At 37.2% G+C, this 27,667-nt stretch overlaps 1 protein-coding gene and 1 pseudogene across 6 annotated transcripts in view; one reads left to right on the forward strand and one right to left on the reverse strand.

Annotated features, from left to right (window-relative positions):
* The first annotated feature begins 8,958 nt into the window (after positions 1–8,958).
* The window catches only part of LOC146474713 (uncharacterized), a 37,518-nt gene continuing 18,809 nt past the window's right edge, over positions 8,959–27,667 (forward strand). For 2 of the 6 annotated variants that reach the window (XM_085116477.1, XM_085116482.1), the window contains exons 1-3: positions 9,740–9,769; positions 15,274–15,323; positions 18,538–18,588. The gene's annotated coding sequence lies outside the window, so the exon portion shown is untranslated. Of the gene's footprint in view, positions 9,012–9,739; positions 9,770–12,245; positions 12,295–15,273; positions 15,324–18,537; positions 18,589–27,667 lie in introns of those variants that run through there. The other 4 variants (XM_085116478.1, XM_085116480.1, XM_085116481.1 and 1 more) reach the window with 4 other exon arrangements.
* LOC146474714 (uncharacterized protein KIAA1958-like) lies at positions 23,651–25,003 on the reverse strand (annotated as a pseudogene).

The following is a 27,667-nucleotide window of genomic DNA, read 5'->3' on the forward strand; positions in this document are numbered from 1 at the left end:
CTAGTTCGCTTATTATTTGAATGACACTTCAAATGTTTTGATGGATAATCGTTTTCAATTAAATGACAAGCTTGACATGACAGCATTTTATTTTATTTCAGATTTTTCATTACGAGACTTTAAACACGCCAATAAATACACTTTGATTTATACTCGTTGTTTGTTCATTATACAGAGTTTTCTTGTTTCACATAGGCACAATGGACTACTTTCAACCTTCCCTTCCTATTCTCACCTCCCTACCCACGGCAGCATTTGCTGCCTTTCCAATATACTAGTTTATTAGTAGTTTAGTTGGCTTTTTTGCGTAGAGTGTTTTCTTGTTTTGTTTTGTTTTTGTTTTCAGCTTAAACTTGCCGAATTGATTTTGATTACGTTAAAAAATTAATTTAATTTAAGTATGTTGAACATTATTGTGGGAAGATAAAACTTTGCGAGTTCAAAAGAAATCGCTCTTGCGGGAGCTGGCACCTTCGCTGTTGCGCATATATATTTCACTCCGGAGTGCTTGTGCTTTCCTTGCACGTTTTTAATTTCTGCCGAGCAAAAAAGCTAGTAGATGTGATTCTGCAATGTTCAGCTCAGGTAAGACACACTCAAGAGTACCTACAACATTCTTTAGTTCTTATAACAGTAAATTGAAATACTTAAATGCACTTTTAGATCAATTCTTTGTCACACTAAATATGTGTCATCAGAAAGAGTCGACCGCTTGAATAAAGCATGCACAAACACTGAGATCATCACAAAAGATGCTCTCACATGCATTTTAAAGGTACAGACACGTAAATCTTATACATTACGATTCTTAACAAAACGGTAAATTTCACAATGGAAGACTTAAGAAGCAGAAGCATATACTTATGTAAATTTTACCTTTTGCATGACTTCGCGTAATCACAAATATTCACAGCACCTGAATAAACAGTGAAATAGACCCGGACAAACAAAATAAAACTCTTGTTCGGAGAAAACGAATAACGACCGAAATTTGACCAAGATTCAGCCTTCTTATCTAAAACTTGCGCGAATATCGAAAAGAATTCTTATTTTAACCGCTTGCAATTTAACAGAAAAAATTGTAGGGGCCTTTTAAGATATCTTGACTGATGCAACGTAAGAACTTTTGCACTGATCTGCGTTTTTTCTTAACTGTTTACAAACAAAAATATTTTAAAATCGGAGACACCCATGAAGTTCAATATACATTTAGAATGTTTTGCTACGAGGAAAGACGTTTCAAAAGAAAAGGGGAAGTGTCAAGATATTGGCGAAAATGCGGTAATAAACATAATCACCCGGTAAAGGTTGAAAAGCGCTCTTACAGATTTTTCTTCTAATTTCGCGTCCAAGTTGTCTTCATTGAGTAGTTTGAAGCCTTTTCTGCTGATAAAATGTACTGAACGTAATTCAGGAGCTCTGTGCGGGGTCGCACTAGTTTGGTGAAGATGGTATGATGTACAACAAATGTACAAGTCCAGCCTGAAAAATTGTTTTCGCCAGGAGATATACTCGCTGTGATGCTGAAAGCATGAGGGAATTCTTGTCAATGCGACCAGTCCTTTATACTAGCTGACAAATTAGGCTCTCCCACATGATTGGCTGTTATGTCATTTGACAGACCACCATCGGATTAACAAATATGTGCCTAGACTTTGTTGAATTGGTCAATGTATCGACATAAATAACATCATGCCTTGACTTGGTGCTTGGTTAAAGTTTTGTCATAAAGTGTCTGAATAGATTTCGAGATAATCGATAATGTTTAAAATGAGAGGCTATACCGTTGCTATGGCAATAGTTTCTGCTTGGAAACCGCACAAAAAAATTAACTTTGATCCTGTGATCTTGTAGTATGCAGGAGATCGAAGTTCATCTTCTATGCGAGATTGTAATTTCAAAACTTCCACCCTAAGTCCAGAAAAACTGCTACGAGCCTCCTTAAATCCTGGAATCTCAAACCAGTTTTCTTTGACACGAGTCGAAAAGGAAACCGAAGCTCGACTGAAGCGCCGTTTGGCTACCAGGCTGAGCTTATAGTGATCGATAATACAGAAGGGGACTAAGGAATCCTTTTCCAACGAAAGACTGCGAAGATTATAGGAAGCGAGGTCACAAACATCGTATTGTATGCTTTGATGATCATTAAAGGACCTATTTGTATAAAATGTCTCCAATTTAATTAGAGAGCGGGATCAAAACTGAACCGACTCAGTAGGGTAATCGGGCTTCAACTCTCACTCGGTAAAGGTATGGATATCAGCAATCAAACGAAAAACCATCTCAAACTCGTCAGGCGAGACGATTTTTTAACTACCTTATCAAACTCAGTCTGATTTCCATCCATGCATTTTGTCAAATAAACGTACAAGACAAACTATCAATATCAAAATGCATAAATACATAAAAATCCTAATCCTAAACAACATTTCTAAAACTTAAAGAAAATTTGACCTGCTTTCCAGGAATGCCGTGTCTCAAGCTTGTCACGTCTTTGGTGCCAAAACACGTCGGATTCAGTGCGCAAAAAATGTGGCATAGCGTGGGGAGCGTTTATACTGTGGCCATGCTCAATCCTTATAAATCGTTCTTTACTGTCAACTGGCAGCGTACTTAAAATTATAACAAAAGAGAAAAACAGTTCAAATTGCATCCTCAGTGAGGTGGATGTAATTCTGGCAATTTTGTCGTTCTATATAATTTGTCCTCCCTGGTGCATGTTTTAGCTTTAATATCGTATATTATTAACAGTGTCGATAGAGATACGAGCAAGGTAAGTAATAACTCTCGCACACTAACTATACTCCAGCCTCGCCGCCATCCTGAAATTGTACAATGAAACGCGATCCTAGTGTGACAGTGGAACACTGTTGGATTAAAACTAGATTGAAAAGACCTTGAAAGTGATTTTTGTTTTGGGGGATTCAGTTAATGCTTGTTGCTTCGACTTCCTCTCCATGTATCTTTAAACAACCGACGTCACTTACGGATAATTTTTGTTTATTGTGTTTTCATGCAATTGTTTTCCGCTCTCATTATAAAATTAAAATAATGGGCAACCATCTGTCCTACTAACTTGCTACAATCCACGTCGGTTTACGTATACTAGGCTGTTTCAGTTCTTCTAAAATTAGGGAGTCAACGTTCTACTGATAAACTAGGCGGCCTTGAACCATTTACCTTCCTCGAGATATCAACGATATGTAAACAAATATTGACTATTATGAAGTCTTAAAGGTTTGGCTGATAATACCATGATCTGTTTGCTCTAATAATGTCATATAAGCAAAAACAAATACGAAATTGAAGTTGTACCTGATCGAAAATCGAGTTCCTTGTTTCAAAGATTGTGATTGTGGAGACGGTATAAAGGGCTTTGTGCCTTCCAAGGGATACTTCTTTTAGTGTTTGGTAGATATTTATTTCCTGGTGTCTATTGAAAATTTACAGGGCCTTTAATTTCCTCATGTAGCTAAGGTTTTGACTTGAATGTTTCATGTTGTGACCAGAATAACGGGTGTCAATTTTCCTTAAGGAAGAAATAGTAGCCATCAATATGTTTCATTCAAAAAGCAACTTATGTGTCATTTCTTAAGAGAATGTTAGAAGCTTTGTTCTAAATACTTTGTAAACGATTTAGATCATTTTCTTGTTCTGTAGTTTTAGTTATGTTATTGAATAATGTAATTACTTTGAAAAGCCAGAATTTGGAAAGTAATAAAGTTATTGTTATATTATTATTGTTTCTATTTGAATTAACAATGCGTCTCTTTCTTGCGCATTTTGTTGTTGGTATTTTTACCAAAAACAGTTCAAATAGTTTGTATCGTTTAGTTACATGTAAACAAAAAGGAGTAAATTTCAAAAATATGTGTAACTTATAAAATTCAGAGATTAGTTAATGGTCGCTAAAGGATTTTCCATTTGAACGTAGGAAGTGTTCTATGGTTTATCGCTTCACTGGATTATATTTCTGTCGTTTCCTTAATGCCAGTGCGGTCTTTATACCTTTGTGTTAAGAGTGAATGATCGGTGCCACCTGACAAAACCACTAAAGCAAAATACTTCAAACGCGGCTCTGTCCTGTATTCCCGATCGTTTTGTATCCTGTTAAACGCATATTTGTGTGTGATAGCGTAGTTCGATTTGTTGGGATGCTTTAACTCAAACTTTAAGCTGCTGAATTACCATCAAGCGTGATTCAAGTGTAAAGAAACTTGTAGATCAGCAGCTGATGGCGGCGGTTTTGGGCCACTTCTGTTCACACCAGGCCGGAGTATTTCTCACAATTACGGCATAAAATGCTATCCAGTATAGTGTAGACATAGCCTAAATGGGTTTTGCCATATAGTTTACTCGTAGCACGAGTCAAGTTCGAGTCACTAGTCAAGTTCGAGTCAGGATCCGTTTCTTCTATTTCCTTTTTTCTTTTGTCTCGTTTTTGTCTAATATCAATGATTTTGATTCTTGCTTTCATAATTATGTGCCAACTGCTGTTCGAAGCATTAAACATGAACGTGATGAGCGTTTGATGCATAAGTAATATGTTTGCGCCTTTTGGACTTTATCAAGGAAAGTAACGATCAATCAAGCATTCCGGGAACGCTGTAGATTGTTTAAAGTTAAGTACGCTGCGCATTTTTAAAATTCTGTCTTTAATAAATGGTGTCATTTTGGTTTGGCAAAAATCCCGAGTTCAAGTCCGTTCAAGTTTTGTTACTCTTTGTCAAATATTTTGGCGTTTGAAAACGAAAAGTGTTAAAATCATTATAGCTTATTGCTTCATTGGTTTGTCTTCCTGTTTTTCTATTGTGCTGCAATCTGTCTACTCTTGAGTTAATCACTGTATCCCCCAAAGGGTAGTTATTTTCACCCTCAGTCAAAAGTCTTGAATGTCATCAGCTAAAGACAGTCAACATTTTTGGATTTTTGCAATGATATAGTTCCAGCATGAAATCATCTCGATGTTGAAGAGCTTTTAACAAACTGCGCTCTTCCTGTTGTACTCAAAGCCTTGTAACTGTCTTTTATTTTAAGAGGTTTCACGCTTCGTGCTTCGACTTCCTTCCTATGTATCACTCAAACATCAAACGTCACTTCCGATGAATTTGTGTTAATTGTGTTTTCTTGATAAATGCTTTCCGCCGTTTATTGCTTCATATAGCGACATGAGCGATATGTTTCCTGCCTTAACGTTACCAGTTTTCTTCAACCCCTGTCCCGGCTTTTTTACAGGTAAAATGCACAGAGTAAGGTCGAGGTACCTAGCAAATTATCTTCTGTTAATTTCACTAATTTCGAAGACAAACAACACAGATGTTTTCTTAATATCAGAATACACCTTAATATCAGAAGCATAGTTAATAAATATGATCTCTTAGCATACCTCGACTCCTTAAAACATAGCTTTTCTGTCATAGGTTTAACAGAAACTTGGCCTAATAATGATAACGTACAGAGGAGCAGTCGTATGGAACAGCTTACCGGCTGTTCTAAAGGAACCAATTATGTTAAATCGGTATCAGAAACAGTAATAAGATTTAAGCTTGGACAATCTTGTTATTTTATTGTTAAGTATTCCATCCTTTTCTTGACGCCCACTACTGTACTGTAATAAGTAATTAAGGGGGATCTTTTCAAAAGCTCAACACAGCTTGCTTAAGATCTCCTTGCCCCCTAAAATAAATAGGTTTTGTGAAACCTTATAATGCACGATGTAAAGCATGTAAGGCACAATAAAGAGTTATTATTAAAAAAAAAGGGAAGAAGAAATATGCAACAACTGGTATATCTTTGTCACCCCGGCTTGGTCTGCTTTTCTGTTACGCGAATGAAAAATGTGGCATTTGGGCAAGTGAAACTATCAACTAATCGTTTTCCCGGCTATTAAACAAAGGTCACACAGTATGTGTATCCCGGCTTACTTCATTTTCTCTATGATATATTCTTGAGAACAGCATCGTTTTGGAAAATCAGTGATCGGTTTTCGGATCTCTTTTCTTACTCTGCGCATAATTCATCAAATTTAAGGCCATTGACTGGATACTTTGAATCCATGCTACAATGGAAAATGAAGAACTGCCTTTCATTTATTATCACACAATTCCATGAAACTTTCTCACCACAGTCATCGCAGTTTTGGCCTAGTATTTTTTATGTCCACAGTGCGTGCCTCCCGTACACATCCACAATGCAACGCGATCTTAGTGCGTCAGTGAACACTTTAAGATTAAATCGAGCTTAAGAAGCCCTTGAAACTGTTCTTTGTTCTGAGGGATTCAATTCATGCTTGTTGCTTCGACTTCCTCTCTATGATTAAACAACCGACGTCACTTACGGAGAATTTGTGTTTATTGTGTTTCCATACAATTGTTTTCCGCTCTCATTTAAATTAATGGGCAACCATCTGTCCCGCAACCTTGCTTCAAGCCCCACAACTTTTTTCGTCAGGGACAAGTACACAGCTTAAGTCAGACGTGGTAAGTAGAGAATTTTCTGACAATTTTACATACAATTTAAAAGCAACAGAACTTAGACGATGCTTAATGTCTTAACTGTAACTTAAGTTCAAACCGAAGAAACCTTACGCTCATCCAAATAGTCTCCAACTAAAATAAACGATCCACAGCGCTTCAAACGCAGCTGACAACGTAATCATGTAAAATAATCCGTGACTTTGCTCTGCTCTGATACTTTTCAGTTTGTGGTTCAGCCAGACGGACTGAATATTAGACAATTTACACAAGACACAGAAAACCAGTGTCCTTTGTCCGGTTAATGTAAGAGAAAATATATGAGGTTTTCTACAGGACAAATTGAACTCAGTCTTCCTAATAAGCGAGTATCCGTATTAAGTTGGTTATGTAAAGCGGGGTCTACTGTAGTACTCTACTAAGCAATCCATGAGTACCAGCGCCCGTATAGCTGTTACAGGCCTATTTACAAGATCTGTTAAAATATGTAAAGATAAAAACAAATATTAGTGAAAATCGTTTTGTTTATGTGATGTAAAGCGCGGTCTTGCTCTTGGCTTGTACATTACATCTCATCTCATCTAATTTAGTGAGCTCAAAATATGAGAATCTCGTTTTCAAAGATGGCCCTTCTTGTGTGAACTGAAATTAATTGCTTCGCAATGTCACCCAATCGATATGTCTTGCTGTCCTTTATGTCGCACTGCAGTACGTTTTGATAATGTTCTTTTTTGAGGAAATAATCATTACGAGGAATTTACTTAGTCTGTATAGTGGCGTACCTTAAAAATCAACAGGGCGTTCTTATACTGCAAGCGTTTTAATGTAAAACGTTAGACAAAAATTATTGCCCTAAAAGAGTTTCCTTTATAAGTTTACATTACGTCCAGTGAAATCTGGATTGTTTTTAAAAATAGTTCAGATACGGTGACTAAACTTGTTACTTATTGAAATGAAATATATGCAGACTGTGAAACATTCAGATGCTTATTTTGGGGTAATAAACCCACTAATATTTTGAATTCCCTCCTAGAGACCCAAGACACACTTTTTTGTGTTCGCTTTTGAGACTTTCAGATTTGAAGATATTTAATTCTGATGCACTTGTGATTAAACAACGATGCGTTTTGAAGCAAGATACATAACTCAAATGTTTGCGCCCATTGAAGTTAGCGGAAAACAATTATCAGTTTCGGTAACAATGAATCGAACATTCCGAAAATGTCATAGTTGCATAGGTTATTGAGAGGCAATAAACTGTGTATTTTCAACTCTTTATCTTGAACTAATTTTGCCATTTCAGCTCATTTTGGTTCGCCAAAAATCCTGAGCTTGAATAGTTTACATCGGTTATTTACGAATAGTCTGCGTGACTCTGATTTGTCAGGTTGCGACAGTGTTATAGCCCCCCTCCCCCAGGCCCCCACTCTTCCTCCCACCGCCAAAACAACATAAAAGATATAAACAAAACAAACAAACAAAAAACAGGGTCTAACGAGGATTTCTGTAGCTTATTCAAATTTTAGCTAATCTTTGTCAAAAATTTTGCCGTTTGAATATGAAAAATGTTTAAATCTATAGTTGTTGTGGTTTATTGCTTCACTGCTTTGTCTTCCTGTCCTTTTCTATTGTGCTGTTATCCGTATACTACTGGGGTGCAAGTTAATCATTGTATCGCCCAAGGGTTATTTATTTTCCTTCTCAGTCAAAAACAGTTGTAGGTCAGCAGATTTCGATAGTGATCATTTTAATTTATTTAGGCAATGATATTGTTCCAACATTTAATTATGTTGAGGTTGAAAAGGTTTGAAAAGACGCTTGCTTTATTTCTCAAAACTTAGAAAATGTGTTTTGTTTTGGGAGGGTTTACGCTTCGCGCTTCGACTTCCTTTCTACTAAGTATCGTTTAAACAGCAAACATCACTTCCGGAGAACTTGTGTTTATTGTGTTTTCGTGATAGTTGTTTTCCGCTATTTATTACTTCATAAAGCGATAAGATTGCTGTCATTTACATTCGCTGCCTTTCTTCAAAGCCTTTGCCGGCTTTTCTACAGGGGAAAATACACAGATTTGGAGATGCCTAGCAAAGTTTTCTTTTCAGTGGCAATGATATTTTTCCAGCATTATACTTTGTTGAGGTTGAAAAGGTTTTGAAAAAGCTCTTCTTTTTTCTGAAAGCTTCCAAAAGATTTTTGTTTTGGGAGGCTTCACGCTTCGTGCTTCGACTTCCTTTCTGTGTATCTTTTTCTAAACAGCAAACGTCACTTCCGGACAATTTGTGTTTATTGTGTTTATTGTCTAGTCATATAACGGTATGCTTAGTGTCCTTTACATTATTGCTTTTCTTCAACCTGTGTGCGGACATTTTACAGGTAAAATACACAGATGAAAAGCGAGATGCCGAGCAAATTATCTCCTGACAATTTTGTCATTCTATCTGCCAAATTTATGTAAAAGGCTGTTTCTTGGTTTCTTTTTCCTAGTGCGGCTGTCTCGAGCAAAAATATGGCGTTGTTTCAGTTCTTCTAAACTGATTGGTGAGTCAATTTTGTACTGATAAACTTCAGCGGAGGTCTATGACCATTTACCTTCTTTGAGATGTCATCTATTTGTATACAAAATATTGTCTATTATGAATACTCAGAGGTTTTGCTGTAATACCATCATATGGTTACTCTAATAATGTCAGATAAGGAAAACCAATATGAATGAAAAATGTCTTTGTGTAGCTGATCGAAAATCGAGTGGCCTTGTTTCAAAGATGGTTATTGTGGGGACAGTATAAAGGTCTCCGTACCCTCTTCATGGTTTATTGCTCCATGTATCGTTATGTATTGCTGTCCTGTGCTTCACTACTGTACTTCTGCAAAGTGAACTATTATATTTATTTAAAACAAGAAATCAAAGTGCAAAATTAAATAAATCCGTGAATTATCCAGGCGAAAACGGGCAGTCCTAAATTTTGCCTCCGGCAGCCATTTCTAAAATGAGATTTCGTTTAATTTACTTACAATTTTACAACTCAACGCGATCGTAGTGCGTCAGTGAACACTTTAAGATTGAAAGTGTTCTTTGTTTTGAGGGATTCAATTCATGCTTGCATGTTGCTTCGACTTCCTCTCTATGTATCATTAAACAACCGACGTCACTTACGGAGAATTTGTGTTTATTGTGTTTCCATACAATTGTTTTCCGCTCTCATCTAAATTAATGGGCAACCATCTGTCCCACAACCTTGCTTCAAGCCCCACAACTTTTTTCGTCTGGGACAAGTACACAGCTTAAGTCAGACGTGGTAAGTAAGTAATTTTCTGACAATTTTACATACAATTTAAAAGCAACAGAACGATGCTTAATGTCTCAACTGTAACTTAAGTTCAAACCGAAGAAACCTTACGCTCATCCAAATAGTCTCCAACTAAAATAAACGATCCACAGTGTTTCAAACGCAGCTGACAACCTAATAATGTAAAATAATCTATGACTTTGCTCTGCTCTGAAACTTTTCAGTTTGTGGTTCAGCCAGACTGACTGAATATTAGACAGTTTATACAGGGCACAGAAAACCAGTGTCCTTTGTCCAGCTAATGTAAGAGAAAATATATGAGGTTTTCTACAGGACAAATTGAACTCAGTGTTCCTAATAAGCGAGTATCCGTATTAAGTTGGTTATGTAAAGCGGGGTCTACTGTGGTACTCTACTAAGCAATCCATTGGTACCAGCGCCCGCCTAGCTGTTACAGGCCTATTTCCAAGATCTGTTAAAATATGTAAAGATAAAAACAAATATTAGTGAAAATCGTTTTGTTTATGTAATGTAAAGCGCGGTCTTGCTCTTGACTTGTACATTACATCTCATCTCATCTAATGTGATGAGCTCAAAATATGAGAATCTCGTTTTCAAAGATGGCCCTTCTTGTGTGAACTGAAATTAATTGCTTCACAATGTCACCCAATCGATATGTCTTGCTGTCCTTTATGTCACACTGCAGTACGTCTTGATAATGTTCTTTTTTGAGGAAATAATCATTACGAGGAATTTACTTAGTCTGTATAGTGGCGTACCTTAAAAATCTACAGGGCGTTCTTATACTGCAAGCGTTTTAATGTAAAACGTCAGACGAAAGTTATTGCCCTAAAAGAGTTTCCTTTATAAGTTTACATTACGTCCAGTAAAATCTGGATTGTTTAAATAGTTCAGATACGGTGACTGAACTTGTTACTTGTTGAAATGAAATTTATGCAGACTGTGAAACATTCAGATGCTTATTTTGGGGTAATAAACCCACTAATATTTTGAATTCCCTCCTAGAGAGCCAAGACACACTTTTTTGTGTTCGCATTTGAGACTTTCAGATTTGAAGATATTTAATTCTGATGCACTTGTGATTAAACAACGATGCGTTTTGAAGCAAGATACATAACTCAAATGTTTGCGCCCATTGAAGTTAGCGTAAAACAATTATCAGTTTCGGTAACAAAGAATCGAACATTCCGAAAATGTCATAGTTGCATAGGTTATTGAGAGGCAATAAACTGTGTATTTTCAAGTCTTTATCTTGAGCTAATATTGCCATTTCAGCTCATTTTGGTTTGCCTAAAATCCTGAGCTTGAATAGTTTACATCGGTTATTTACGAATAGTCTGCGTGACTCTGATTTTTCAGGTTGCGACAGTGTTATAGCCCCCCCTCCCCCAGGCCCCCACTCTTCCTCCCACCGCCAAAACAACATAAAAGATATAAACAAAACAAACAAACAAAATACAGGGTCTAACAAGGATTTCTGTAGCTTATTCACATTTTAGCTAATCTTTGTCGAAGATTTTGCCGTTTGAATATGAAAAATGTTTAAATCTATAGTTGTTGTGGTTTATTGCTTCACTGCTTTGTCTTCCTGTCCTTTTCTATTGTGCTGTTATCCGTATACTACTGGGGTGCAAGTTAATCATTGTATCGCCCAAGGGTTATTTATTTTCCTTCTCAGTCAAAAACAGTTGTAGGTCAGCAGATTTCGATAGCGATCATTTTAATTTATGTTGGCAATGATATTGTTCCAACATTTAATTATGTTGAGGTTGAAAAGGTTTGAAAAGACGCTTGCTTTATTTCTCAAAACTTAGAAAATGTGTTTTGTTTTGGGAGGGTTTACGCTTCGCGCTTCGACTTCCTTTCTACTAAGTATCGTTTAAACAGCAAACGTCACTTCCGAAGAACTTGTGTTTATTGTGTTTTCGTGATAGTTGTTTTCCGCTATTTATTACTTCATAAAGCGATAAGATTGCTGTCATTTACATTCGCTGCCTTTCTTCAAAGCCTTTGCCGGCTTTTCTACAGGGGAAAATACACAGATTTGGAGATGCCTAGCAAAGATTTTTTTTTCAGTGGCAATGATATTTTTCCAGCATTATACTTTGTTGAGGTTGAAAAGGTTTTGAAAAAGCTCTTCCTTTTTTCTGAACGCTTCCAAAAGATTTTTGTTTTGGGAGGCTTCACGCTTCGTGCTTCGACTTCCTTTCTGTGTATCTTTTTTTAAACAGCAAACGTCACTTCCGGACAATTTGTGTTTATTGTGTTTATTGTCTAGTCATATAACGGTATGCTTAGTGTCCTTTACATTATTGCTTTTCTTCAACCTGTGTGCGGACATTTTACAGGTAAAATACACAGATGAAAAGCGAGATGCCGAGCAAATTATCTCCTGACAATTTTGTCATTCTATCTGCCAAATTTATGTAAAAGGCTGTTTCTTGGTTTCTTTTTCCTAGTGCGGCTGTCTCGAGCAAAAATACGGCGTTGTTTCAGTTCTTCTAAACTGATTGGTGAGTCAATTTTGTACTGATAAACTTCAGCGGAGGTCTATGACCATTTACCTTCTTTGAGATGTCATCTATTTGTATACAAAATATTGTCTATTATGAATACTCAGAGGTTTTGCTGTAATACCATCGTATGGTTACTCTAATAATGTCAGATAAGGAAAACCAATATGAATGAAAAATGTCTTTGTGTAGCTGATCGAAAATCGAGTGGCCTTGTTTCAAAGATGGTTATTGTGGGGACAGTATAAAGGTCTCCGTACCCTCTTCATGGTTTATTGCTCCATGTATCGTTATGTATTGCTGTCCTGTGCTTCACTACTGTACTTCTGCAAAGTGAACTATTATATTTATTTAAAACAAGAAATCAAAGTGCAAAATTAAATAAATCCGTGAATTATCCAGGCGAAAACGGGCAGTCCTAAATTTTGCCTCCGGTAGCCATTTCTAAAATGAGATTTCGTTTAATTTACTTACAAGGACAGGTAAAATGCAAAGATTGTGGTCGAGGTGCCTAGCAAATCATCTTTTTTCAATTTTGTCATACCATCTGACAAATTTATGTAAAAAGCCTTTACTTTTTTTTTTTAATCGTAGTGCCGCGGTATCAAGAAAAATATACTGTATTGTTTCAGTTCTTCTAAAATTGGTGAGTCAACGTTCTAATAACAAACTAGGCGGTCTTTGACCATTTACCTTCCTCGAGATATCAACGATATGTAAACAAATATTGACTATTATGAACTAACTTAAAGGTTTGGCTGATAATACCATGATCTGTTTACTCTTATAATGTCTGAAATGCAAAAACAAATACGATACTGAATGTCTAGCTGATCGAAAATCGAGTCCGGCCTCATCTCAAAGATGGTGTTTGCGGGGACTGTATAAAGGACTTTGTGCCTTCCGAGGGATATTTCTTTACACAGACTTCAAGTGTTTGGTAGACATTTATTCCGCGCTCTCACTTGAAAATTGACAGAGTCTTTAATTTCGTCATGGAGCTAAGGTTTTGATGAAGACTTGAATGTTTCATGTCGTGACCAGAATAACGGGTGTAAATTTTCCTTACGGAAGAAATATTAATTAAATGCAATGCGTATCTTTCTTGCGCATTTTGTTATTGCTATTTTTACCAAGAACAGCTCAAATAGTTTTTATCGTTTATTTACATATTTTTTTGGTTAATGGCAAAATAAATGAATTGAATTGAATTGAAAAATGTCTCTCTCCTCAAAAAGGAGCAAAATTCAAAGATATGTCTAACTTATAATATTCAAAGATTAGTTAATCGTCGCTAAAGGTTTTTCCATTCGAACGTAGGAAGTGAAGTGTTCTATGGTTTATCGCCTCACTGGATTATATTTCTGTCGTTTCCTTAATGCCACAGTCTGTATAGGTTTGTGTTAAGAGGGTATAATCAGGGCCACCCAACAAAAACACTGAAGCAAAATACTTCACACGCGGCTCTGTCCTATGTTCCCGATCGTTTTGTGTCCTGTTAAACACATATTTGTTTGAGATAATATAGTTCGATTTGTTGGGGTGCTTTAAGTCAAACTTTAAGTTGCTGAACAGTTTGGCGAAGGGAATTTTCTTCGGCGAATCTACAAGCTGTAGCTGGCTGTGCGAAAACAGTAGCGGACCTTTTTTCACATTGTAATGACATATTTGCGTCTTCGAAAACGAAAGGAACTAGCTTTCCTGCAGAGTTACGAAGTTTTTGACCGTTGGATGCCCTGAATCATTGTATCATCCATTAAATACTGATTTGTTGACTTCTTTATAAATGTTTGGTCGATTTCTCAATAACGAACCCTTTTACGACAAAGGATATATCTGCACAAAAACGCTTAGACAGGGACAGACTTTAGACTAAGTCGTAATTGCCAAAAATTAAGTTTTCTTTCACTTATTGGCAGTACATCCTGTCAAGACCCGAGCTGCAAAGTAGGTGTGTTTGCGTGATCTGAAAGCAGCGAATTACCATCAAGCGCGATTCATGTTTAAAGAAACTTGTAGATCAGCAGCTGATGGCGGCGGTTTTGGGCCACTTCTGTTCACACCAGGCCGGAATATTTCTCACAATTTAGGCCTAAATGCTATCCAGTATAGTGTAGACAAAGCCTAAATGGGTTTTGCCATATAGTCTACTCGTAGCACGAGTCAAGTTCGAGTCACTAGTCAAGTTCGAGTCAGGATCCGTTTCTTCTATTTCCTTTTTTTCTTTTTTCCCGTTTTTGTCTGATATCTTTGATTTTGATTCTTGCTTTCATAATTATGTGCCAACTGCTGTTCGAAGCATTGAAAATTGGATTCTGCAAGGATTTACAGTGTAACGTTCAAGTTTAGTTACTCTTTGTCAAAAAGTTTTCCGTTTGAATATGAAAAGTGTTTAAATCATTATAGCTTATTGCTTCCTTAGTTTGTCTTCCTGTTCTTTTCTATTGTGCTACAATCTGTATAATCTTACGTTAATCACTGTATCCCCCAAAGGGTATTTATTTTCACCCTCAGTCAAAAATCTTGAATGTCATCAGCTAGAGACAGTGAACATTTTTGGATTTTGGCAATGATATCGTTCCAGCATGAAATCATCTCGATGCTGAAGAGCTTTTAACAAACTGCGCTCTTCCTGTTGTACTCAAAGCCTTGTAACTGTCTTATATTTTAAGAGGTTTCACGCTTCACGCTCCGTGCTTCGACTTCCTCCCTATGTATCACTCAAACATCAGACGTCACTTCCGATGAATTTGTGTTAATTGTGTTTTCTTGATAAATGCTTTCCGCCGTTTATTGCTTCATATAGCGATGTGTTTCCTGTCCTTTACGTTACCACTTTTCTTCAACCCCTGTCCCGGCTTTTTTACAGGTAAAATACACAGAGTAAGGTCGAGGTGCCTAGAAAATTATCTTCTGTCAATTTTTTATTCTATCTGCCAAGTTCATGTAGAAAAGCTTTACCTTATTTCTTTTTCGTAGTGTCGCTGTATCAAGAAAAAAACTACGTCGTTTCAGTTCTTCTAAAATTGGTGAGTCCGAACGTTCTACTGATTAACTTGGAGATCTTGACCACTAACCTTCCTCGAGACATCAACGATATGTAAACAAATATTGACTATTATGAAGACTTAAAGGTTTGGCTGATAATACCATTATCTATTTACTGTAACAATGTCAGATAAGCAGAAACAAATAAGAAATTGAATGTGTATCTGATCGAAAATCGAGTACTTTGTTTCAAAGACGGTGATTGTGGGGACTGTAGAAACGCCTTTGTGCTTTCCAAGGATATCTCTTTACACAAACTTCAAGTGTTTGGTAAATATTTATTCCGTGGCGTCGCTTGAAAATTGACATGGCATTTAGTAGCTAAGGTTTTGATGAAGACTTGAATGTTTCATGTTGTAATCATAATAACGGGTGTCAATTTTCGTTACGAAAGAAATAGTACCCATCAATATGTTTCTATGTGACTTAACAATGCGTATCTTTCTTGCACATTTTGCTGTTGGTATTTTTACCAAAAACAGTTCAAATAGTTTGTATCGTTTATTTACATGTAAACTTCCCTCCGCTTTGAAAGAAGCAAAATTCAACGATACGTGTAACTTATAATATCCAAAGATTAGTTAATCGTCGCTAAAGCTTTTTCCGTTCAAACGTAGGAATTGAAGTGTTCTATGGTTTACCACTTCACTGGATTATATTACTGTCGTATCCTTTAAGCCAGTGCAGTCTGTATTGAATAATCAGGGCCACCCAACAAAAACACTGAAGCAAAATACTTCACACGCGGCTCTGTCGTGTGTTCCTATCGTTTTCTGTCCTGTTAAACTCATATTTGTGTGAGATAATATAGTCAGATTCGTTGGGATGCTTTAACTCAAACTTTAAGCTGCTGAACATTTTAGGGAAGGGAATTTTCTTCGATGAATCTATGAGCTGTAGCTGGCTGTAGGAAAACAGGAGCTGACCTTCTTACGCATTTTAATGACATATTTGTTCCTTCAAGCAAAAACGATAGGAACTAGTTTTCCAGAGTTTCGAAGTTTTATGACCGTTGGATGCCCTGAATCATTGTATCATCCATTAAATACTGATTTGTTGACTTCTTTATAAATGTTTGGTCGATTTCTCAATAACGAACCCTTTTACGACAAAGGATATATCTGCACAAAAACGCTTAGACAGGGACAGACTTTAGACTAAGTCGTAATTGCCAAAAATTAAGTTTTCTTTCACTTATTGGCAGTACATCCTGTCAAGACCCGAGCTGCAAAGTAGGTGTGTTTGCGTGATCTGAAAGCAGCGAATTACCATCAAGCGCGATTCATGTTTAAAGAAACTTGTAGATCAGCAGCTGATGGCGGCGGTTTTGGGCCACTTCTGTTCACACCAGGCCGGAATATTTCTCACAATTTCGGCCTAAATGCTATCCAGTATAGTGTAGACATAGCCTAAATGGGTTTTGCCATATAGTCTACTCGTAGCACGAGTCAAGTTCGAGTCACTAGTCAAGTTCGAGTCAGGATCCGTTTCTTCTATTTCCTTTTTTTCTTTTTTCCCGTTTTTGTCTGATATCTTTGATTTTGATTCTTGCTTTCATAATTATGTGCCAACTGCTGTTCGAAGCATTAAAGGGGAAGTATCATGGGGGTTTTGATATCTTTTGTTAAAAATGATGAAATAAGACCTTCAATCACCACCCAAATAATTCTAGAATGACGAGAGGAACGAAATCAACTCAATTCTTGAAATAAACAACTTGTGATCTGTTCTAGCGCATTTTGGAAACAAAAATGCGAGAACTTGAAAAACAGTAGCCTAATATTTTTCAAGTTTCAATCCAAACCGGCCTACTCTGTTTTGGCCAGAGGCACTAATCGACAGTTTTATTGCACCGGGGTGATAATTTTTAACAAACTTGACAATTATTTCGTTGTTTCTGCTGACAATCAAACATTTTTGGCTTTTGAAATGACAGCAAATTTTCGTGATACTTCCCCTTTAAACATCAACGTGATGAGCCTTTTGATGCATAAGTAATATGTTTGCGCCTTTTAGGCTTTACAAGCGGAAAATAATTATCAATGAACGTAACAATTAATCAAACATTCCGGGAACGCCGTAACTTGCTTAGAGTTAACACGCTGTGCATTTTTTTAAAATTCTGTCTTTAATAAATGGTGTCATTTTGGTTTGGCAAGAATCCCGAGTTTAAGTCCGTTCAAGTTTAGTTACACCACTCATTCACGAATACTGCGTAATTCTGCTAAGTCAGGTTGGCACGATGGCATGTTTTAACCCCCGCCCACACTCTCCGCAAAAAAAGAAAAAATGGGATTCTTGATTCTTGCTTTCATAATTATGTGCCCACTGCCGTTCGAAGCATTAAACATTAACGTGATGAGCGTTTTGATGCATAAGTAATTTGTTTGCGCCTTTTAGACTTTACAAGCGGAAAATAATTATCAAGGAACGTAACGATCAATCAATCATTCCGGAAACGCTGTAGATTGTTTAGACTTAGTACGCTGTGCATTTTAAAATTCTGTCTGTAATAAATGGTGTCATTTTGGTTTGGCAAGAATCCCGAGTTTAAGTTACTCTTTGTCAAAAATTTTGGCGTTTGAATATGAAAAGTGTTTAAACCATTATAGCTTATTGCTTCATTGTTTTGTCCTCCTGTTCTGATCTTTTTTATTGTGCTGCAATCCGTCTACTCTTGAGTTAATCACTGTATCCCCCAAAGGGTAGTTATTTTCAACCTCAGTCAAAAATCTTGAATGTCATCAGCTAGAGACAGTGAACATTTTTGGATTTTGGCAATGATATTGTTCCAGCATGGAATCATCTCGATGCTGAAGAGCTTTTAACAAACTGCGCTCTTCCTGTTGTACTCAAAGCCTTGTAACTGTCTTATATTTTAAGAGGTTTCACGCTTCACGCTCCGTGCTTCGACTTCCTCCCTATGTATCACTCAAACATCAGACGTCACTTCCGATGAATTTGTGTTAATTGTGTTTTCTTGATAAATGCTTTCCGCTGTTTATTGCTTCATATGGCGATGTGTTTCCTGCCTTCACGTTACTCCTTTCTTTTCTTCAACCCCTGTCCAGGCTTTTTTACAGGTAAAATGCACAGAGTAAAGTCGAGGTGCTTAGCAAATTATCTTCTGTTAATTTTGTTATTCTATCTGCCAAGTTTATGTAGAAAAAGCCTTTCCTTGTTTCTTTTTCGTAGTGTCGCTGTATCAAGAAAAGATACTGCGTTGTTTCAATTCTTCTAAAATTGGTGAGTCGACAATAAACTAGTTTAAAACCACTTAGAAAACCCGAGGAGCGATTTTTGTTGTCCTCGCATCAAAGTGTAGTATGTACTTACAGTGGGAATACATAGTTCGCATATTAGAAAAAAAATCTCGATTGGCCAAACTGTGATCGTAGGGTGGTATGGGGAAAAATGTTGGCGGGGCCGCCAGTGTGTGTTGGGGGCTGCATTTCATTGGCTGAAGATTACTTGGTCTTACGTGCGTGTGATTGGCTATTGATGACGAATGACACATTACCTTGGTGATATTCATATTCAAGCCAGAAGCCTTTGGCGTCGTACTATTTCGATTGTGTGGAGATATATTGGAGGTTTAATACAGAAGCACTGCGGAAGAAGTAAGAGATCTTAAAGTTTAATTTGTTGCTTTTCCGTCTCACAAGTTCAGGAAACCAAAATTTCGGGAAGCTTTATAGGTAAGACAAGAAATTGTCCATGGACTTTTCAACGAGTTTAGCAATTTGATACCATTACGAAAACTCGTCGCCTGCGAAAAAGTTGGCGTACCCACGACGCTTTGCGCGCGGTCTCTTTTGTCTCTCAGCATGAAGAAGAGTGTTCGTTTCTTTGTTTGCCAGAGAAGAAGAAGTTCGTAAAGGAAACATGAGAAGCGCTATTCGAAAGAGAAGTATTGTAAGTTATAAGAACTCCATCATTAGGTTTGAGAAAAATCTTGTGGAAACACTTGAATTTCCCTGAGGAATATTTCAGCTTTCTCGCGTTCGGCAACTCGAGCGGCTGAGTTTCAAATTACATTGGAATACATTTTCCGTCAACATTCCAGACAAAGTTGAAAAAACAGACACTTTTGCAATTGTACAATTCAAACATCGAATTTAATTGATTTAGATGATTCTCTGAAGGAAGAGAAGCTTTATTACCCTTTCGATAGCTGAATTGGAAGTAACTGTCCCCACGAAAAGCAAATATTGCATCGTTCTCTAAATAAACAGATCTACTTACCCATATCTCGAAGCATTAAACCAGATCTAGAGTTTATTGTAAGACAAGTTCACAACGATGTCTTGTTCGTTTTTGACTATTGTCGGTGGGATTTGCGGTGCAGACGAATACACTAGCTCCTCGACTTCAGTCACACCACTCACGCAGTGTAACAAGCATAGAAAACATCACAGCAAAGTCCTTGAAATTTTCCGGAGTTGAAACAGAAGTAGAATTGATTTTAGCAAGAATGCGTGTTTTCAAAAGGCGACGAATTTATTTGAAATGACTATCTGTCCAGCTCCCCGGGGGGGGGGGGGGGGGGTACTCCCTTATCTGACCTTAACGGGGACGTGCGGCCAGATAGGGTATGGTTTTCAGGGTGTTTTATCTTGAACGGGGTGTCTATTTCATCACTTTCTGTCTTAAACAGGGTATCGCTACATGATCTAAAGGCTTAAACAGGACAAGCTTATATGTCTGTTTATTGGTCTTTTGAAGAACGAAGCATATTTCAATGAAGTAAAAGTAATCTGCAAAGGACCGCCAATGGAAGAAACTAGTTTATTATATTAAAATCAGTGTTTTATTAGGATTTCTGCCACTGAGAAAATCCATATATTTTCACACGTAAAAATACGATATTGGCCAATCAGAAATCAAGAAATCTTCTTTTGTTGCCATAGCAACTTGCACTTTCGTTTACGTTTTCGTTTTCGTTTATTTTTACTGTACTTTGTAGAGCTCCGAGTTTTCACTAAAGTATTTTAAATAATGAAATACATTTATCTGGTTCTCGACTATATGGCATGGTTTTGGTTTATGGAATGGCTGATTCTTGTTTATGTAATAAACAGAGTAATACATGGACGCTTGGAGATATGGAATTTATCTTCTCGTGTTCACATTCGATATCTCACTCGTTCACTGCGCTTACGATGTGAACACTCGAAGATAAATTCCATATCTCCGCGCGCCCATGTATTATTTTCTATGTATTCTTAAGGCATAAGTCTTATTTTACTTACAGTTATTGTTTATCTATCTTTTATATTATTTAAATGACCCCACAAGCTGCATAGCTTAAATACTCAGTCATCGTGTCTAAATAACGGTTTTACTTGCTTACTTACTTAATTCTAGTCTTAAACAGGGTATGATTTTGGGTGAAATGTCTTAGATAGTGTCTGAAAATTTTGAATTTGTCATGAACGGGATACGGAAATCAGAGAATTGTGACCTAAACAGGATCAGGGTTTGAACGCCCGGGCCGCACCTCCCTACCAAAGCATCTGTTAAATACCACCCCCCCCCCCCCCCCCGGGGTCCAGCTTATCGTGAAGATTAAAAAGTAATTTTTGCACCATCCCAGAAGTCAGTTTCTGGTCACTCTGAAGCGGCTGTGGAAAGGAATATATTTATTCCAAACCATGAAGTTTACCGTCCCTTTTTTTCTGTTTATATCTTTCTGAAGGAGTTTTTTTGCGAAACTGAAATGAACTATTTTAAACAAAGACCGGGATGTCGGCTTATATAATATAAGCGCAATCCCGTTATGGGAGTCATGAAATAAGTATAGGTTATTATGATGATTGGATTGGACAACAGAATAAAGAGATAAGTAACAAAATGACCTTTACCAACACTAATTATTTATTTCCATCGCTCAAATAAATGATTTCTATCAAAAATGGTCATATATTCTCGTATCACCAGAATGAAGAGAATAATAAACTCACTGGATACAGTTCCTGCTTGGTAGTACATCTTATAACTGGTTATTACCTGAACCAACTGGGACGTGCCGTTTTTAAAGTTCTAATAACTTCATAGATTGGCATAAAATATATTCCTTTTCCAACGCGGCTTCTTTCCACGGCTGCTTCAGGAGTGACCCGAAACAACCTTCGGGATGGTGCAAAAATTACTTTTATGCTGAACCTGGCACGATTAACAGGACAGACAGCCATCTCCAATAAATTCGTTGGCGTTCGAAAGAAAGCATTCTTCACAGAATCAATTCTACTTCTGTTTCAACCCCGGAAAATTTCAAGGACTGATTGTGATGTTCGATAGCTTGTCACACTGTTTGAGTGGTGTGACGAAAGTTGAGGAGCTAATGCATTCGTCTCCGCCGCAAATTCCCGTGCAAATTCTACCGACAATAGTAAAAAACGAACAAGACGTCGTTGTTCTGTATGTCTGTGAACTTGCCCAACAATCAACTCTGGTTTTAGATGTAATGTTTCAGAGATATGGATAACTAGATTTGTTTATTTGGAGAACGATGCAATATTTGCTTTTCGTGGGAACAGTTACTTCCGATTGGCTAACGAAGGCTGATAAAGCTTCTCATCCATTAATTGTAATTGTTCCAGGTTGTATTGCTATCATATTATTTTTAACCGGGAAATCTGGCACATCGTTAAGTAAGATATTTTTAAAATATGACTTATTTTAAATCAAGGATTATATAACGGACTGGATACAATGTGTGATGTACAAAAAATAACGGTTACAATCTAAAATATGCCAAAAATAACAAAAAAATCGATTATGTAATTAAATGGCGAAAAGTGAAACGTGCAAAATCATATTCAAACATTAACAAAAAATGTAATTTGTGCCTATGGGAGAAGTACTTCATAATATGTAGACCGGAAATGCGGAGACGAACTCACATCAAGCTGTAGGCACTCTAAGAAATTCCTCTTGAATACCGTCATCTAAACAACCACATACTGCCCCGCTTATTAGAATTTTCATATTTCAAGTGTATGTCTTAATAAGATTGTATCCGTTATTTTTTGTACATCTCAGATTGTATCCGTTATTAACCGTTATTTTCACGCTCATAAGAGTGCATTGTTCTCTATTTTCAAATTTTCAAATCTGTGTATCTACGATCGTAGCCGTTATAATTTTTTTGTATATCTCAGATTGTATTCGTTGTTTTTGGTAGTTGCCTGATGTTTGCTTCGCGAGAAGCATAAAACTCGGAGTAGCAAATAAATGTGTTTGAACTAGTCCCACTCCGCAAAACAATTTGTACCAGCTCTGCTTTATCCATTAAGCACTTTAGATAGTAGATGAACTTCTAATAGTTATGTATATATATATATATATATATATATATATATATATATATTATTATAAGGGTATAATCCAAATGAGCTCACAGAAGTTGAAATCACGAGGAAACTTTTATAGCCCTGCTTGTCTAAATCACGGTTGTTTTTCAAGCAATGAATCTGACGTTACTAGGCGGACTGAAAGCCTAAACTTAGCCAGTTATTTATGGGTTAGAGGCTGTTGTGAGTGTTTTGTTTACAAATACACGCACGCGCTGACCGTACAATGAACGAGAAATTTTCAATACTGCACGAGGCCTTCTTAGGCCGAGTGCAGTATTGAAAATTTCGAGTTCATTGTACAGTCAGCAAGTGCGTGTATTTGTAAACAAAACACGAACTAAAAGTCTCTAACCCTTTTAATATACGATCTGAGTTCACTGCACGCGATGCACGTAGAGGGAAAACATAAAACGATAACAATTATTATGACAAGACAATTTTAATAAATAAAAAATCCTTAAATAAGTACAGGTGTATTTCAATAATAGAAAAATTACAATTCACAAATACCCTGTACACAAGTCACTGATGATTTGAGGGATTTCCTCTTCTCCAACTTGTGCAAACCTCGAAGCCATTTGCAATAACGCCAGTTTTCATGCGTTATCGCCAACACTGCACTTTCTGAATGTGGTGTCGTGACGTAAATGAAAATCACGTGATCGATTTTAACCAATGGGCGCGCGCGTATTTTGATAGAGAACTCAGATCGTATATTAATTATGGGTTAGAGACTGTTGTGAGTGTTTTGTTTACAAATACACGAGAAATTTTCAATACTGCACGAGGCCTTCTAGGCCGAGTGCAGTATTGAAAATTTCGAGTTCATTGTACAGTCAGCAAGTGCGTGTATTTGTAAACAATACACGAGCTAACAGTCTTCAACCCTTTTAATATACGATCTGAGTTCACTGCACGCGATACACGTTAAAACATAAAAAATAAAAACATAAAACGATAACAATTATTATGACATGACAATTTTAATAAATAAAAAATCCGTAAATAAGTACAGGTGTATTTCAATAATAAGCAAATTACAATTCACAAATAACCTGTACACAAGTTCAATAGCTATAAAAATTGGAAACTACAGTCAGCGAGAAGCCTGTTGACTGTTCAAAGAAATTGTCAATCACTTTTCTTTTTGACGTTATACGTGAACGCAAAATTACAGTTTTCAAATTTTGCATTCCCAAAGTCGACAAATTTGGGCGAGCCTGTAGTAGCTGCGATTATGTTTTGGTACGTTATTTCATTTCTATTGCTGTGCTGTATCTGCTGTGTTGGTTTTGTCGCCAATGCCGTCGAAGCAATTGGTGCCGCCAAAATTTCAGAACATTGTTTTTGTTGTTGTAGCGTTTTCGTTCACAGTACACTTTTATGCTTCCCTCGTTTCTATGGCCAGACACTTGCATTATACGATGGACAGGAACTCCTGCTCTATCTAACAATGTCACTGAAGTCGCTCTTATACAATGGTTTGTATAAATTGGCTTAGGTTTGCTGCTATTGATATTTCTTTTATCATGTTTCCTAAACTGTTCACGCCGAGCGGCGCTCGGTCAAACCAGATTTCATCGCTAGCGCAGAATTTTCTTTTCGGCCTCTGAAACAGTGCCTCTTCACCTGGATTAAGAACCTGATTGACTTTTTTAGGAACTGAACTGGACAGTTGACTTCACCAGAAGAAAACATTTTAGGATCCGCTTCGTCGGCCTTGTCACTGAGCCCGCCAGGATGATTTTTAGTTTTTTCTTGCTCGGCCATTTCAACATATTCCACTTCACTTGCGTCTTTCTGATCTTGAAAACAAAACTATTTTTTTTTATTTTTTTGTCAATCTTCGTTTGTTTTCTCGACCTCTTCGGCAGAAATACAGGTTTATATTAAACCAATTCACCCTTAGTAACGAAATAGGCGAATCGCCAGCGAAAGCACCGCTTTCGTAGCATTTTTGTATGTCCTTAGGCTGAATGCTGGCATGATGTTTGACTTAAGACGTACCACTTTCATTGATTTTTTTCAGTTTCGCATTCAAGGACTTGTTTGCCGTTTTGAAAAATGGGATCAGTTATAATAGAAAATGTCTTTCCAACTGTCTCTGAAGTCAAGTAACGGTTGATTCCCGCTCTTATTGCTACATGAGCTGAACGGCTGTAGTCCTTTCCCTCGTGTTGTTTTAGTTCTTGGTAAAACTTACTCAGTCGCTCGGCCAATATTTCTGCACTCAAGTTCTCCAATTCTTCAGACGGATATCTCAGTTGTGGCCATTCTAGATAGTAGCGAAAAGAAAAACAGTAATTTTACTACAAATAAAAGCTTACGCTTCAGAAAGCCCGAATGGCGAAATCACCTGTTTTTCGCAAACGACAAATAAGTAAGCACAGACAAAATTTCAGTTGTTTTGTTTCACTTTTACCTTTGAAAATGGAAACACTCCGACTGTTTGTCTCTTGGTGTTCGTTGGACTCGAGTCACTGATGATTTGAGGGATTTCCTCTTCTCCAACCTGTGCAAACCTCGAAGCCATGTGCAATAACGCACGATTTTCATGAGTTATCTCCAACACTGCACTTTCTGAATGTGGTGTCGTGACGTAAATGAAAATCACGTGATCGATTTTAACCAATGGGCGCGCACGTATTTTGATAGAGAACTTAGATCGTATATTAATTCAGGATATAATGAATGAAAGTAAATTACTAGGGTTTTGTTTGAAAGACCTCATTAAGAACACGATTTCTTGCTTAAAAATTTACTTTATGAACGCAATGTCTCCTGTGCATTTGATTGCTACAGTTTATTGCGACATGATTAATCACGCAGACGAGAATATCAACCCGTTCTTTGCAATTCGGCTGATACACTTGGAATATATACCTGGATTTTTGAAAACATAGCCCCTGAAATTGAACACATTTTGAGACTTTTTAGGCTGAAGGAATATGCTAGTCATTAACAAGACTTCAGTTACGGTTCATCACAAGATAGTAAGGTCAAAGAATACTATGCAAGAGAATAGAGTGGCTTTTCTTTGGAATTATGTAGTATGACATTGACATCTGAGTGAAATGGAACATGACCTGTGATCCGACTAAACAAGTGTGACATTTGGCAATTATTAACGGCGCCAACGCATTTTTAATCTGACCCAAAACCCGGTCTTTCAGCACTCAAGTCCAGTTTTCTACAACAGAATCGGCTTAATCGGAGCAGGACCGCGTTTTAAATTGATTTTCCTTTTTTATTCTGGGTTAATGACGCGATGCGAATCACGCCGAGCGAACATCTGGAAATTATTTATGACATTGAGACCGGAAATCCGACTTAAAATCGCACTTCTCGACAAATCGATGACTAGCCTAACAACGCTACAGTTATAAAGGCGAAAAACAATCGAATAGCTTTTCAAACTCACCCTTTTTGAAGAGAAAATCCTTGCCAATTCGTGCTCGTCTGTTGACCTTTTTACTTGAAGTCCCGGATGTTGGCAAAAAAAATTGAAACGGGGAACAACATACAGCGGCTTTCAGCAAGGAAATATACCAAGTCTTTGGCCGGAATAAGAATTCCCGATAATTTCACCTTGACCGACTAGAAATCGTCCCTAAGACCTACTTTCAAAGGCCAAAGACTGTCACCTCCTCAAGCAAAGCACACAATATACACCCTTAGTTCACGCCCGAGTAACTGAAAGTTACCCGTTTAGCTGAAAAGGGAAATGAATAGGGAGCATATTGGACGAGGCAGGACGCTGCACTCGTAGACTTCTTCCCTCACTAGACTTAATGATGTCCTCAGGAAAACTTTGCTTCAGGAAGCCAAACAAAATGCTAGGTCTAATGACTTAGTTCTGAAATCAGAGCGCGCGCCGAATTCAAAGCCAAATCGTTGTGCGGTTAAAAGACGTTTGAGAGAGAGTGGAGCTGAGTTAGCAAAACAGGGAGGGAGGGAGGTTGGGGGAGGGGAGAAAATTATTTTGACTTTAAAGATATCTGCTAATGACCCTTTATACATTCTTCTTATTGTCCTAAAATCAAAAGAACAATTCAAAAAAAAATAATAATAAATAAATAAAATCTTACAAGAGAAACTAACACAAGGCAATATTTCTGGAGCCATGTTTATATATATATACCTAATTTTAAATAACAGAGAAAAAGCATTACAGAAAAAATGTTTATCTTCAATGTAACCTACCGTAAAGATCCGATAGTAACGACCCCCCCTGGCTTCTAATAAATCCCGAAAATAGCGAGCCTCCGAAATTAGCGAATCCCCACCCCCCGAAAGTAGCGCGTCCCCCAAAAAGTAGCGAGAAAAACTTTTTTTTCATTACGTTATACACATACCGAATGCCTTTATTGTTTTCCAATCCATAGTCAAATTTTTAATGTACCATACTATCTTCGTGCATTGACAATAATTGATCACGATAAGGTACTTTACAACAAGGGAAAGCCTTAAACCATCATTCGTCCTTGACTTCAGTTCACTGATGGCGTATTGTGAAATTTAAATTCGTATTAACAACAGCCGGAACGTTTCTTTAAATAAAAATTGAAAACTGTATATACTGCAGTATAAAACGCCTTGGTGTCTCATGGACTAAAAGCACTGAGTTTAGCTTTTCTCCCCTGAGTCAGAATAATTCGAGTTCCTCTACATCGGCTGATTCTTTCATGCGGTAGTCTGGTAGATCATCTATGTTTATTTCACTGTCCCTGCTATTAGAAATGGGCAGTGCATTATCACATTTCACAATGAATGGGTAACTATGTCTTTCAGCCAACGCGAGATCTCAGGCCATGCTGTGCCCACCCTTTTCGTGAATAGCACGCGCCGATCACCAGCGCTTACTTTCCCACTCATAAATAGCTCTGGATTTGCAAACAAGTGTTCCGTAGTGAGTCTGTCAACACTCTTCTTAAATTCCGCATTGAATGCAATATCGAGCGGTTGAA

This window comes from Pavona decussata, unplaced genomic scaffold, assembly GCF_977016875.1.
Source record: "Pavona decussata unplaced genomic scaffold, jaPavDecu1.1 SCAFFOLD_87, whole genome shotgun sequence".
In the NCBI taxonomy this organism is placed as follows: Eukaryota; Metazoa; Cnidaria; class Anthozoa; order Scleractinia; family Agariciidae; genus Pavona; species Pavona decussata.